The sequence below is a fragment of the Nuphar pumila genome, chromosome 10 (assembly GCF_984573655.1).
Source record: "Nuphar pumila chromosome 10, dmNupPumi1.hap1.1, whole genome shotgun sequence".
In the NCBI taxonomy this organism is placed as follows: Eukaryota; Viridiplantae; Streptophyta; class Magnoliopsida; order Nymphaeales; family Nymphaeaceae; genus Nuphar; species Nuphar pumila.
The window spans coordinates 86938546-86953548 of NC_143258.1; the positions used below are offsets into that span (position 1 = coordinate 86938546).

Genomic DNA, 15003 nt, shown 5'->3' on the forward strand with positions numbered 1-15003 from the left:
ACCTCATAGGCTGCAGAACAGGATGTCTACGTTGGTATTTTTTAAATGACTTAAGCCATGTTGGAAGATGACATTTTTCTTTCTTTTATTGCATTTGCTGATTAGAAGTGACTGGCAAATATTGATCGGATATCCAGCCCGACATTCATTCCTGGATGGAATGGTCATGGCAATTTTTTGTTTTCCATGAGGAACGGAGAAACCACTCCTGGAGTCAGAGACCTGGTCGCACTGAACTATGCCTCCCATACCTATGATTGCTTCTCTGGCAGTTTAAAACTGTGGTGCACCCCTCGACCCCCAGGGAGACTACTGATGAGAATTGCAACACAATGCACAATGTTACGGTGGCATCACTGGTAACAGATTTACATCTAAGACCTTTCAAATGCATTTTGGATAATTGCTGTGTTTTCAAGTTTGCCATCTCATATATAGGTGATTTAAATTTTAATATTCTTTTTGAAGGTTAAAAAAAGGTGAGATAAAATTAAGTTTTATCTGATTCTATCCATATTGAAAGACCCATTTTCTTCTTACAACATTTCTTAGTGCTATATCATGCTACCGTGGGTTCAAATTTTGGAGAACATATGGGATACATATTAGACTAGACATCAGATTTTTATGAACTTTTTTTTTCTTTGCATAATAGCTCAACGGGTATAGAACCACACCACCATTTCTTGATTACAGGTTCCTCATGAGTCATGATAAATACGATTGGTGGGAATAAAATCACCAACATGCAGTTTAGGATGTAGAAAAGAGTCAGTCACTCTCTTTCGAGAAATAGTAAAAAAAAATCATTAATTTGTAAAAGAGTTTACAGCAGCAACGACCAGGAGTTGCCTTTTGAAACACTTATACAGCAGTGAAGAGAAAACAGGGATCACAAACAGAACAAAAACAAAACAGGGCAGGGTAGATACCAGAACTCTTCTCAGAGAACCACTCCTAGCTAAGAGTTCCCACCTATTCTAGTTATGGGCTTCAGTAGTTCTCACCTTTTGATACAATCTCCTTGCAAGTTGGCTGGAGTAAGATAGTATGCTCAAACTGTGACACATAGCTGCCCTTCACATCATACAAGGGAGGATATGGCTGCACAATTTTTTTGGATAAGCTTCTCAACAATGAAATCAAGAAGTAGAATGCAAAAATTATAGTATCCATTCTATCTGTAGTAGGAACAGGCCCATCATTTGTTTTTTGATGGGTAAGGAAATAGAGCACCAAAAAATATAGAGCAGCTGCTCAGCATGATATAAGATGCATGACCGTATTTATACATGTTACAGATGTCAACAGTGATGGTATCCAAGCCTAACATTTCAGTAAAGTGTCATGATACATATAATTTAGACAAATGATGCATGCATGTCCAAGGACAATTATCACAATAAAAAGAACTAGTGAAACAGATGAGGTGATACTGTGCCTTTGAAAGCATTCATGTCATGCATAACAATCATGTTTGTGTCATGCTTTGATGGATCCACGTCCTGCTATGAGAAACAATGACGAAGAACAGGATTTTAAAACAAAATATTTGTCTTTTAGAGTGGTTTGTGTGTAGGAAAGCAAGTTTACATTACAACAGAGTTCATCCCCAATTGGAAGAATGCACAAGGGAACATGTCAATTTTGAAAGAGTTCCTCCATAACCTTCACAATGAAATGGACTAAGACGCTTACCCACAACAAGCAGATGATATCTAGGATAGATTGAATAAGCTAATCACTATATTTGTCCAAAACCAGCGTAACTGCTACAAGTGCAATAAAGTGATAATGAAACATTTCAAAATGCAAGGACAGATAAAAACATACCTCAACAATTCCAGCATCACATAGGTTCTTAAGTGCCATCAGGTATTTTGTCTCTCCCAATCAATCTAAATAGTGCCTACACAAAAGGGTAATGTGGAAAAGTGCTTGTTGATAGTGCCAAGAAGTTGTTTTTCTCGTGGCAACCTTAATGGTATGTGCCCAACATCAAAAAATTTCATGTAATGGCTACATTCCAGGTACTCTCACATATCCTTTTCCTGTAAAATAACACAATAAAGAATGTATTAATTGTTCCTGTTGGTGGTAATCTCATGCTTAAGACAATTTGCAGATGCCAGCACTGCTGAACAAATCAGTTGACCCCAGCAAACACAGGAAATGAAATCTGAGAACTCGCACACAATCGCTACCTGTTGACACAAAAGTTTCAATAGCATAAAATTCACCCTCCTCCATCTTAGTTTGTTCTCCCCATTTTACAATGGGAACAGATATTCCAGCATGAATTTGATAGGTGCCTATGCTGTGTCCATTTAAGTTCCGGATGCTTTTAACTGCGATGAACAAACAAGGTTCTTCAGCTCAATTAATAGCATGTTAAAAGCCAAACGAAAGTTGTCCACTGAAAGTACATTTTTACATAATAAAACAACAGATAAAGTACCAGAATTAAAACCATGAAGTACAATATTTTCTTTCCCATGGATCACCCTGAAGTTTCCAGCCGAATGGGAAAAAGATCACCTCAGGCCATTTCCAAATTTACAGGCAAGTAGAATTACATGAAACCATTGTTAAAATAAATAAAAACAGAGCAGTACTAGTTGATATTGCTAAATACTCTTCAATATAGTACAATTTGCTGTTTTGGTAGAGTTATCAACAGATGAGATCTACCGCAATGTAGCCAATGAGATGTGGGGCAGTATAGCTGATTTAACACAAAGAAATTTGATTTTGTGCTGGATTGGGTTTGTCACACTGCCCCTCATGGGTTGGTTAGGATTGGGCTTCAGTCTCTGCATTGTTGGCCAATGTGGTCCCTTCTATCAGGTTAGCTCATATTGATGTGGCTATCCAATGCACGACCAAGGGAGATGCTTTCAATTAAAAATAGTGCATATGGGGATAGAGTGCAGGAATAGAAGCAGTTTTCGTCAGACATGCATGTTGAGTCAACATAGTTTGGCAAGGGTTGAGCCTGGCTGGTTTTGGTTGGCCCATGTCAAGCTCAGGTACAGACGCAAGAGCTGTTTCCAGCTCATGTAAATTGTCGACAGTTGTTTTTTTCATTTGTGGGATGCACTTATCTGGTTAACTGGGTAGTACGGCCAATGTGTATATCTGATAGTCACTTGTTTCTTCCAGAGTAGACTTTAAAAGGTTCTACTGCATGGATGCAGTCAGCTGCTTGCTATTCAAAGTAAAACCCTGACATCCTGATATTTATGATTACAGAAGACTCTATCTACATCTAAAAGTATGTACGTAGGCAGGGTGAACTCATTCTTATAAATATGCAGTAAAAAATATCACAAAGTCCACGAATAGAGAAGGGAAATAACCATTTGAAGAACAAATAAATCCTAGAAAAGAAAAGGTCTACCCTTCAATCATTTAAAAAGACATGCACAACACTTTCAGTAACATGGAGGTGGACTGTTAGGGCAGTGTTGAGTCTTCCTCTGCATAAGAATGTATGTATCCCCATAAACACAGTCCAAGGTCATGCAATACGCATGTTCAACATGCATAGATTTGAGGTTGAAAAGAACATTGGTTTGATTGGCAAAAAGTTAGAATACCTTGATATGTCTTGCCATTGATCTCAACTTCATATGACTCCATAACTTCCTGGATTGCAGCACCAACATCACATAGGCACGCATCTATTCCAGCTTCCTGTCCAGGGAAAAAATGATATAAGAATTCGTCAAAGGAAACACAGTTTCATTTCAACAATTGTTCAAGTAATAACCCAATTCAACTCCTCATATTTGTAATAAAATAGAAAAGGTGCAAGTAGATGCCTCTTATGAGCTCACACACACACAAAAATGTGTACAAGGACCACTGATGGGTCAATACAAGAACACAAGCACAAGAGCCCAAACTTAGGGGCTAGAACACAACATAAAAAAATACAAGTCTTATTGATGATAGAATGCTTCAGACAAGCATAATACAACAAAGGGCTTAAGTTAAGCCCCTTTATATAGGCATAATGGCCCACAAAGAGCCATTGGGATGCTCCCAACGGCTATAAATATAGCAGTTGGGAGCTCCCAAAGGCTCTAATGGTATTTTACCATTATGCCCTCAATACAACAATAAAAGACATAAAAATAAATAAAAAAAGTAAATGTACAAAAATGACTATTAGGGGCACAGCCTATTACACAAATGGAAAGCACCAAAATACCCCTAATGGGTATAACCTATTACATTAATATAGAAACATATATATACATATTTATATGTATGTGTATATATACATACACTCTATATAGGTATATAACTATGTATATATACCTATATATGTACAACTTAACAATACTCAGGGGAGAAATCTCATATCTGCACAGTGGATAGTTGTGAAAATGTTGTCTTTTGCGTTCTTCTCATAGTAAGCGATCTTTTCCATGATTCTTTTTTGAGGAAAATATTTCATGCTAATTGTAATGCCTGCTTATTTTCACAATTAGTATGAAATATGAATATTTTAATAGTCCCAGACATCGAGCTAATACTCACTTTCACACTGGTGTTTGTGTCCTCCTTTGATGCTTCTAGTAAGGGACAAACATGGGATTAAATGTAACAATAAATTCACAGTCAACTATACGTCCTGCAAAAATTTTAAACAGGAAATAAGAATGTTATATAAAATTAATTCCATGACATCAGGCAGAGACTCCAGAGAGAACTCAAATGAGTAATATCATCAAGATTTTGAGGAGTTTGACAATGTCATACTTAAAAAATCAAATAACATTTATACACGTGTGCACGAGAGAGAGAGAGAGAGAGAGATAACCATCGATATGTGTCCCAAAATCCAACTTCATGACATCAACATACTGAAGTACGGTATTATCACCAGAATTAGGAGTCCAATGTCCTGCAACCCTGATTTATAGGGTTATGCATTAGATACAACCATGCAACCAAAATGGGAAAATATATGCATACTGGTTCTTTATCTAGAAGACAAACCATTACCAATTTAGTGAGCATCCTGTAGGGAAGGCAATTTTCTGAGATCAATTTCCGAACTGTATTTAAGTTTCAAATAGATCAGCCATTGAAATTCCAGGCTTCAGGATACTCCTTATGTACCTCCGGACCTAATGACCAAATAAGAAACAGTAAACTGTCATGTAAAATGCTGCCAATAATGACTGGTATTGGTAGTGTGTTTGTGCAAGAGTTAGACAGAGAGAGAGAGATCCACACAAAATCAAATCTTAACCCGTCGATGAACTTCAGCAGCCTGCCGAACTGCATTATACATGGGTTTCTCCAGACGCTCAACTTCCCTCTTTTCTTCAGAAGTTGTTCTCCAGAGATTACTAAAGTAGAAAATTCATCTTAACAAGTAAATATAACAGGGAAATTGAAAAATCTTTACTAACATAATAATCAAAGAACAATGTCAAGGATAATGGCAAAATGTCTGGTATTGAAAGAATGAAGGCCAAGGAAATGGTAAGCAATTCATATGAAGAAATATAACCTATCTACATGCTTTTTCTCAACACTTACAAAAACATAATTCTAGCGAATCAATCGTATGGCATCAGGGTAGATAGTCATACTAGCAACTGGAACCAAAGGTGATGAAGGGATTGAGGTGGCAGGGAGGCTAATTCCCCAGTAGATTCTAGGAAATTCCATATTTTTTTTCCTTTTTCAGGTAAGCAACGTCTGTAAAAGTACAGCCCATAATTTTCTAAAAGTCCTCTACAAATGTAGGTGGATATCCTTTTTTAAATCTATAATGCATGTATATCCGATTTGAAAACTTTGCTAAAATACTGCTACATTAACCTTATTTCCTAATCCTTTTTACCCCTTCTGATATCTCCTAAATCCCACCCTTCCACATATTCAGTTAAATTTTATATCTTTGTCTGTTTTCCCTTGCAAACGGTTTTTGTATGAAACTACCTTAAATAATAGGAAGTGGGTCTTTTTAAACTGCCCTTTGGTATTAGGAATTGATCCTGGCAGGGATCCAAATATTAGATGCAGTGATTGAATTTGGATCTTAAAAGTCCAATCTAATTAAAAAAAAACTTTAAAGTCCAATATAGTCAGACAAGTAAAAGCACAACATCATTTTCAAAACATGAAGTATTTTACTTGATTACTTAGTCAACCCAAAAAGAACACGTATCATAGTCTATACACAGACTGATAAACAAACATATACTCACTCATCTTTATATTGTTGTATCACTCTCGGGAACTAGCCAGAAGGAAAGATATCAACTACAGGAATTGATGGTGGATCAGTCTGCTGAAGTGGTTCCTTCTTCTTCCTAAAGAAGCTAATCCACCAATTACAAACAGTTTTATCTTTAAAAACTAGATCACTAAAAGATATACTTTAAGAAAATATTGGAAATGTTACCCGGAATGGGCATTCACTTGTTTTTGCTTTTCTTCTTTTTCTTTTTTGTTGTTTCTGGTGGGATAATTTTCAGAATATAAGCAAAACTTTGAAAAATTATGCACTTTAAAATAATCTAAGTAATTTGTACAAGGCACCAGATATGAAACAAAAATAAGTTACTAGACACAATATGAAACCTAAAACAGCCCATCAAGATGGAAAGGAACACTACTTCTATAATCATTTTTACATGAACTATGATATTTTAGAAAGTATCATATATGTCAATATGCAGCAAAACAAAGTTGTTGTGAACATCTAAAGGATTCATTCCACCAGAACCAACACCTAAACGCTATGGTATCTAGACACTCCATTTTGCTCTTTTTACCCGTGTGTCGACACCCAGACACGCGTACATTCAAGTTTGTATTTAATTTATAATTTATAATTACATTTTCAGTTTATAACTTTATATTTTCAGTATGCAATATATATTTTAGAAATAGCATATATATTTAGATTATATTCAGTTTATTTTAAATTTATTTTGCATTTATGTGATGTTTAATATATATATATATATATATATATAGTCGTGTCCCCATACCCACATTTTTTAGAATTGCAGTGCCTTACCCGTATCCGCACCTGCACCCGTACCCAGGTGACATAGCCTAAAGGATTCATTCCACCAGAACCAACATCTGAAGTATTCGTTCCACCAGAACCAGTCGTACCGAAACAAAATATCCCAACTAACTACCACTCTAATGCCATGCATATGACCTTCACCCACTTAGACTACCTGAATCATAACATTAAACCATCAGACAGAGCAATCTAATGTTCTGTTTAATTTGCATGCCCCATCTTCAGACAAAGCTAAAAATACATGACATCAGAGTTTTCCTTTTCTAGGAAAAAAAATGTGAATGCTAATACTTTCTATGAAGATTCACAAAGGTGTTGAAAAATCCAAGCTCTCATACAAAGTAAAATTAATAGTGCCCAAGCTTCCACTTAGCTTCAAAGGGGCGTCCTAGCCACACCATGAAAGAACCAAGCAGAGGATCCAGGTCTGGCACAGACTTGAGCCATCTAGGACTGCTAAGCCTAGTTCGAAAAAAAAGGACCCAAGCCAGGCCAGCCATTTCAATCAGTCCCAATATATCTATTAATGAAGCTGATTACTAGGCCAGACTAGGCCACATTTGAAAATTGTACACTAAGCACAAGCAAGCTATAGAAGGCCAACCAGGTCAATTGGGGTTGGCCCAAGATCTAGTACCGGCACCTTGTAATACACTGCAAGCAAAAAATAAATCTACTTATAATGGAACCTAGGCATGAAGTCGACTTCAAACTAGCAAGTCGCATCTTTTTCTTTTATTATTTGTAACCCGAAGAACACGAATACCTGGTCGAGTTGGCTAAGCCTGCCATACCTACGGTTGTGCCGGCAGCATAAAACTCCAAGGCTAGGACCCCCATTCTTAGGGCCTATGTTGGGCGACCGCTTATGCAGAGGGGAGACGCCCACGGAAATTGAATGTTGATCAAGGCTCACCCACTTGGGTCTAAGTCACAGCATCTTGGTTTTGGACATACATGGATAAAACTGCTAAGCCTTTGCACTCACGGTAAAATCCACATAGGAACAAACCATTTAGTCCAAATGAGTTTGAATATGACCTATCTTGGTTCACTAGTGCAGATCAGGCTGAACCAACCAAGTCAGCCAAAGTGGAACAATGTCGGCTACCGCTATTGCCAAAACACAACACAAGGGATGCGTTAGTTAATAGTTGATGGAAGAAAGCAAAGCCAACTTCTTCTTCTTCTTCTTTTGAGAATTTTTCAAAAAAAGCACCACTAAAGTTTGGACATCAATATAAAAAAAAACTAAGTTTTGGAAAATTTTAAAAACTCACTTAAAAAATATCGTGGTTAATAAAAAAAAAGTAAGAAGGCCCAAGACTTTACTGCAGTCAAAATTGTTGTTAAATGTGAATTACCATTTACGCTCAACATTATATTTTAAACAATGCACTTAAAAAAGAGGGAATGATCGAGTCTTTGAAGGGTTAACTAGTAAATTAACTCGCTTAACTCATCTTGAATTAGTGATAACCTAGCTTAAATGGATAAAACTTTGTTTTTTTATTGAAGGTAAAAAAAAATTAGGTGCCTTATTAAAATTTTCCAAAACTTAAGTGTATTTTTTATTAACGCCCAAACTTTAGGTACGTTTTTTAAAAAATTTCTGCTTTTTATCTTGTACATGAGAAAATCACCTTACTCACTTGCAAGGTTCCTGGTGTAAAAACAATAACTTGACTCAAAGCAGTCCTCAAAGGTGGGATGCCCTTACATTCCAACTACAGTAGAATTGGTGCCTATCAGAATTCCCTCTATGTTGTCAAACAGCAATCCTAGTGTGGAGGTCTGTTTCTTGCTATCCAGTGTGAATGGGTATGGGAAAGTTTAGTTTGGGAAGCTAGCCCTCCCCAATTTGCCACTCTAATATATATTTCCCAATGTTTATAATCCCTTTGTATATCCGGCCTATTGTAAGTAAGTTTTTTTTTCTCCATATTTAACCTGGGGAAACTGCACGTCCGGAGCTATTGACATAGTCGCCATCCCGGGTAGGAAAATGCCAAGGGCTGAGTACCCTCACCCCCAAGGCCTATGCACCCTTCAGCTTGTGGAAGGGATAGCGCCATAGGGAATCAAACCCTGACTGGCTGTCAAACAGCAGAGGCCCGCTCCAATTACGGTTACTCATTTTTGAGTTTTATCATAATTAAGTATGTTGCTCCTTCAATAAAAGGAGGGGGGGCTTTATTCCCCCCAACGTTCTTATAAAAAATAAAAACTGAAGCCCCTCGTTGCCCACCAGGCAGTACACCTAGCTTCGCCCTCGCAGAAAGGGCCAGTGGAACTCGAGACTTGCCTTCAGCTTGGTGATGATAATGAGTTTCCCTACCAGATGAGCAGGGCCCTTATGGGTGCAATTAAAAATGATATTTTTCTTTTTAAATAGAGTGAGTTTAGTAAAGAAATTATGCAATGCACTTTGTAATGGAGTGATCATAAATGGATAAAAAAATGACTCTATTAGCTTTAAGAATAATGGTATTTCACAGTGCAACAAGAGGTTATCGCAATAATCTTCACATACCCACCCACCCAATTTTTCTTGATTTTGGAGACATCTCTGACAATTTTGCCCATTTGCTAAAACATGAAACAATGAAACTCACCATTTTAGCAAAACTAAGATTCACCTATACAATTTTAACGAAAATCACCATTTTAATGAAACTCCATTGCCAATGAAACTAGGATTCACCTATACAGTTTTAGCGAAACTAACCATTTCAGTGAAACTCGTCGCCAACAAAACTGAGATTCACCTATACAGTTTTAGCTAAACTCATCATTTCAGCAAAACTGAGTTTCACCTATGCAGTTTTTGGGAAAACTTAACTTTCACCAGCGAAACTCAATTGCAGTAGAATAGCGAAACTCAATGAATAAAAAGCATTTAAATTCTAAAATATTCAATAAATAAGAAAAATAAAATAGATCATCATATTAGTTAATTAGAATTCAAACTGCCAAGAGAGAGAAAGTCTGAAGCCCAACCTTGACTATTCAATTCTCAATTAATATCCCATGCAACAAAGAATCAATGTTGCCAAGGAGCAAGACCGGAAGCCATGCTTACCCTCTTGTCAAAGTTGCATGGTATAAAAAAAGACTAAACATTAAAGATAAGAAAGAAGAACTAAATAACTAAGCATATTTACCATCTTTACTTCTTGTTGGTTTCTTTTTAAAAATACTTTAAAAACTAAATTGACTAAATGTCTTAACTCGAATTGTTTAGGCCGAGTTAGCTGGTTTAGAATGAGTTGAAGGAGAGTTTAGGCAAAAAAAATGAGTCACTCTCAATTGGTGTCTGGTTTCATACATATCTTGGATCAAGTCAACGAGTTTGCCAACCTTTGCAGTGGTGGTGGTAACGGTGATAGTGATAGTAGTGGTGGTGGTAATGGTGATGGCAATAGTGATGGGTAGTGGTGGTGGTGATGACAATGGTGATGGTAGTGGTGGTGGTAGTAATGGTGAAAAAGTGGTGGTGATAGTGAAGAAGTGGTGGTGGTGATGGGGATGACAAAGGTGGAGTGAAAGAAAAACAGTAGTTATAAAAAATAATGTCCGGTAACTAAGATTTGTTAGTTCTATGACAACTAAATTGAGTTTTGCCATTTTAAAGTATGGGTGAATCTCTTAAATCTATATAAGTGAAACTTAGTTTTGTTGGGGACAAGTTTCACTAAAATAGTGAGTTTCACTAAAACTATATAAGCGAATCTTATTTTCATTAAAATGGTGAGTTTTGTTGTTTCATGTTTTAGCAAAAGGGTAAAATCATCACAAATACCTTCAAATTCAGAAAAAATCAGGTAGGTGCCTATGCGAGAAAAATTGCTGTATCTTCTTGTTGCACTGTGAAATACCATTATTCTCAGAACTAGTAGGATCATTTTTGGTAAATGAATTAAAGTGTCAAAGCTCTGCAGATAGCAAAGCTTTTCTCTTTCTCTTGTTGCGACTACAGAAACCAAAGAGCAAAGCATTTTTTATTCCCACCATGGTGCCTTAGCTCTAGGCATGTTTTTTTTGGTATAGCAAGGCACCTTAGCTCTATCCGTATTAGAGGTGGATTGCTCTTGAGCTCCATGCATCCAGTTAATATGATGGGTAAAGGGACAAAACATACATTTCCTTCTCCAGATCACGATGAAACTCTTATATATATATATATATATATATATATATATATATATATATATATATATATATATATATATATATAGAGAGAGAGAGAGAGAGAGAGAGAGAGAGAGAGAGAGAGAGAGAGAGCTTTCTTTTGGTGTAACTAATATCAAATAATAGGTTGAGTGGGTTGGGGGCCAACATATTCGTTGGGCCCGTTCAAATTTGAAAGTAGAATCATATTCCTTCTCTATGAAAAACGTCTTAGGCGAACCAAATCATAGGAAAAAGGAGTGCCATATCTAAATGTTCATTATTTTACTTTGTTCATCTTTTTCTTTGAAAAAGGACATATACCAACCATTTGTATCTAGTGGAAACTTTGGCTTAATGGGAGTGATACATGTTGAATAATTGTTGGCTCCCTCCCTCACTTTTTTAACAAACTACACACACGGTTGTGGGCTCTCACATATGTTTGACTCCGATCCAATCCATTGTTAATACTTGGTCTGAGAATTTCAAATAGTAATCCCGTCAGTTGTGGGCTCTCACATATGTTTGACTCCGATCCAATCCATTGTTAATACTTGGTCTGAGAATTTCAAATAGTAATCCCGTCAGTTGTGGGCTCTCACATATTTGACCAGACAACTACCGAACCCGAATTTGAACCTTATTGTGTATTATATGAATGGGTTTAGAAAACCTAATTAATTGGACTGGACCCATTGACAGGCCTACTTAGTGACAATAGCGAACTTGCTTTCCATCTAATACAATTGTTAGGGTTTACAACATTATTGGTAGTTCTAGTACATTTAGATGGAGCAAGGCACATTCCACTGTGTACGTTTAGTGCTGTTTGAACCAAGTTGCACTTAAACAAGTACCACCTTGGTAATCCTAGGTTTTGGTTGTTGGTTCTTTTCAACATGCTCAAAAGGGCTCCGCACACCTGACTAGGTGAGTTGACTTAAGAATTTGAGTTGAAGGAGGTCAAGAGTTCGATACTCAGGATGCAGAAGCAACCAACTCTAAAATTTACAAGGTTCTAGGGTTTTAACAGATTGGGTGACTTTTGGCAAGACATCAATTTCGACTAAACCCCACTACCTGAGTTAGGGTTTTTCCTTGTTTAATAAAAAAAGGTATATATTTATTATTAGGATGGAAGTGCATGGTAAGAACAAAAAAGAAAAGAAAAGTCACTTCACGTATCCAAACTTTTAAGGAAATCAATTTAAAATAATAGGTTGTATTAGAAAAAAAATTAGCCCCGCAGCTGCCTTGGTTGCCCAAGCAGGCTTGAGGAAAAGGTGATGACCTCTTCATCCCAGGTTTGACTTTTACTGGGTGTGTGGGTGCCTTTAATTAGTGGGCTCCGTAAGGGCTTGGGTGTCAGTGTCCCCATCATCATCAAGCAATACATCCTACTAACGGGGAATTCGTTTGTCTGATAAAAGCAGCTAGTGCGGGCCACCTTGTGTTAGGACATTGTAGGTTCAAAACCCAATGATATAGTTGTATAAGTGGTGGGGGTCAGCCTAGCTAACCCCAGCTTGCCTTTAAAAAAAAATCAAGCAATACATCCCTCGGCAAGGTCCTAGGATCTTTCCATCTGAACCAGGTTAATCTTGTGTCAATTTTTCTGTTCCCTACATTCTTTTTTTCTTTATGGTATCATAGCCTTCAAAGTGTTTTTGTTCATCTTATTTTTATGGCATCCATTGCATCTCAACCCTTGATCTATCCATATCTAGCGACATTGAATGTGTCAAATTTTATCTCTTTAAAGTTGTCTCACTCCAACTTTTTCTTGTGGAGAACCCAAATCATGACATTAATCAAAAGCCAAAATATGCAAGGGTTTCTAAATGATGAGACACCTATGCCGCTACCCATGATTCATATTAGCACTCATGCCAATTCGAAATTGAAGGTGGTTGTCAATCCTCAATACTCAGCATGGAAAAAATCAGATCGGCTTCTAAAAGGCAGGATCATTGGAACCTTATCTGAAAGTGTTCCCATACTAGTTGTTAGATTAGAAACATCCAAGGAGATTTGGATGACTTTGGTCAACACTTTTGATATGAACCTCATTTCAAGTGCCAAAGCATTTGCACAGTGAGGACAGTTTGAGTCTCATCCGATGTATTGGAAGGTCACAAGCGCACCTGAACGTGATATGAGGGTATGTTAGGGAGCACCAGAGACTTGCGATAGAAGGGCACCAAAGTTGTGACGTGCAAGGGCACACAAGGAAGCATGCACATTGATGTTGTGCAGGGTGCACAATGCATGAGTGCACAGGCACACGATGCACAACATGCAAGTGCGTGTAGCACGTGCAGACATGCATGGCACGCGAGCACATAGGACGCATGGGTGGATTCACACAAGCATGCGATATACATGTGGGAGCACAAAAGCATGAGGTGCATGCAGAGCACGCATGCACGGTGCAGCATGCAAACACGCGATGAGCGGGCAAGAGCGTGCAAGCACGTGATGGAAGCGCAGGGGCACAACAAGCGAGCAGAAGAAGCGCCAGTGGGTGCGGCGCGTGGGTGACGGAGCGCTCCAGTGTGGTATGCGAGCGTGCGGTAGATGAGTCAGCAAAATGAGTTGGCTTTGCAGAGGTGGTAACTCTTAATTGGAGGTTTCCAAAACGCCATAGTTGACCAAGCCAAGTCAACATTTGACTCAAAAATGGCGCCAATCACTTATCTTCAATGGCTGGCCTATAAATAGGACCTTAAGCCATGCATGAAGGAACTTTTTTAACATTTGAACATTTGGGAAATTTTGGTTAGGGATTCCATCAGCCTGTAGAGTTTCACTTGGGCTCTTATTCTTGAGAGTAGGCCTCACTACATGAGGAGTTGGCCTGGGAGGTGAGATAGCTTATCTCTTTAGGATTCATGTATGTCCAACCCTCTCATCTCTTCATCAATTTCTTCTTGAGATGAATGCAAGGAATGGAGTTATTCAATAGCTTAATCGAGGTTGAAGTGATGAACTAAGCTTGACGTTGATGGTCTACATTTCCATTTCTACTCCTCACTTCTTCTACTTCTACTTCCTTTCTTTCTTAAGGAAAATACTAAAACAATATCCAGTCCAGCTGAGGCTGAATTGGAGATTTGAAGTTTTAGCATCTTAATTCCATAACAGATCGACTGATCTACTTACAGGAAAGATCAAGACTTGTAAAGGATTTCATTCATTCCTATGGTAATGAATTAGCTCAGCAAGCTCGACATTGCTAAGCATTCGATCAAACCTCTTATATTCAAGATTTCCTGGTTCAGAACTAAAGCTAGAGATGGAGACAATCTATTGAATAGAGATTCAAATTGAGCTTTGAAGATGTGATTGAGCAAAAGAACATGGATATGACATAGCTAATAAGCTAATACGATTTCATCCTCTTCACTTGCCGAGCACTGATTTACAATTGATGAAAGTGAGCGATTGCAAGAAATTCTGACTTGATTTAGATGTTGCCTATTATGTCTAAAATGTAGATCATAATATCAGATGATCAAAGAAATGATTAGTGGCCGGATGATATCAAGGACTCTATTCGGTTAGCAAAAGTATTCCGTTGCAAATCTCTGCAAATAAGTCCTTACTGATGTAACTAGGTAATATCACACACTATATGTTTATGAAAATGCTTTTGAGGTGGATTTCGGCATAGTCCTTGGGCACGGTTCTAGCGAGACCATATCACTTTTGCTCAAGATTGCAAGAGAGGGAGTTCCACCTCATGCACATGATGACTATTATCA

The 15003-nt window shown here is 37.6% G+C and overlaps 1 pseudogene; it reads right to left on the bottom strand.

The window, feature by feature from the left end:
• Positions 1–993: 993 nt before the first annotated feature.
• LOC149827198 (methionine aminopeptidase 2B-like) lies at positions 994–9058 on the bottom strand (annotated as a pseudogene).
• Positions 9059–15003: the final 5945 nt, after the last annotated feature.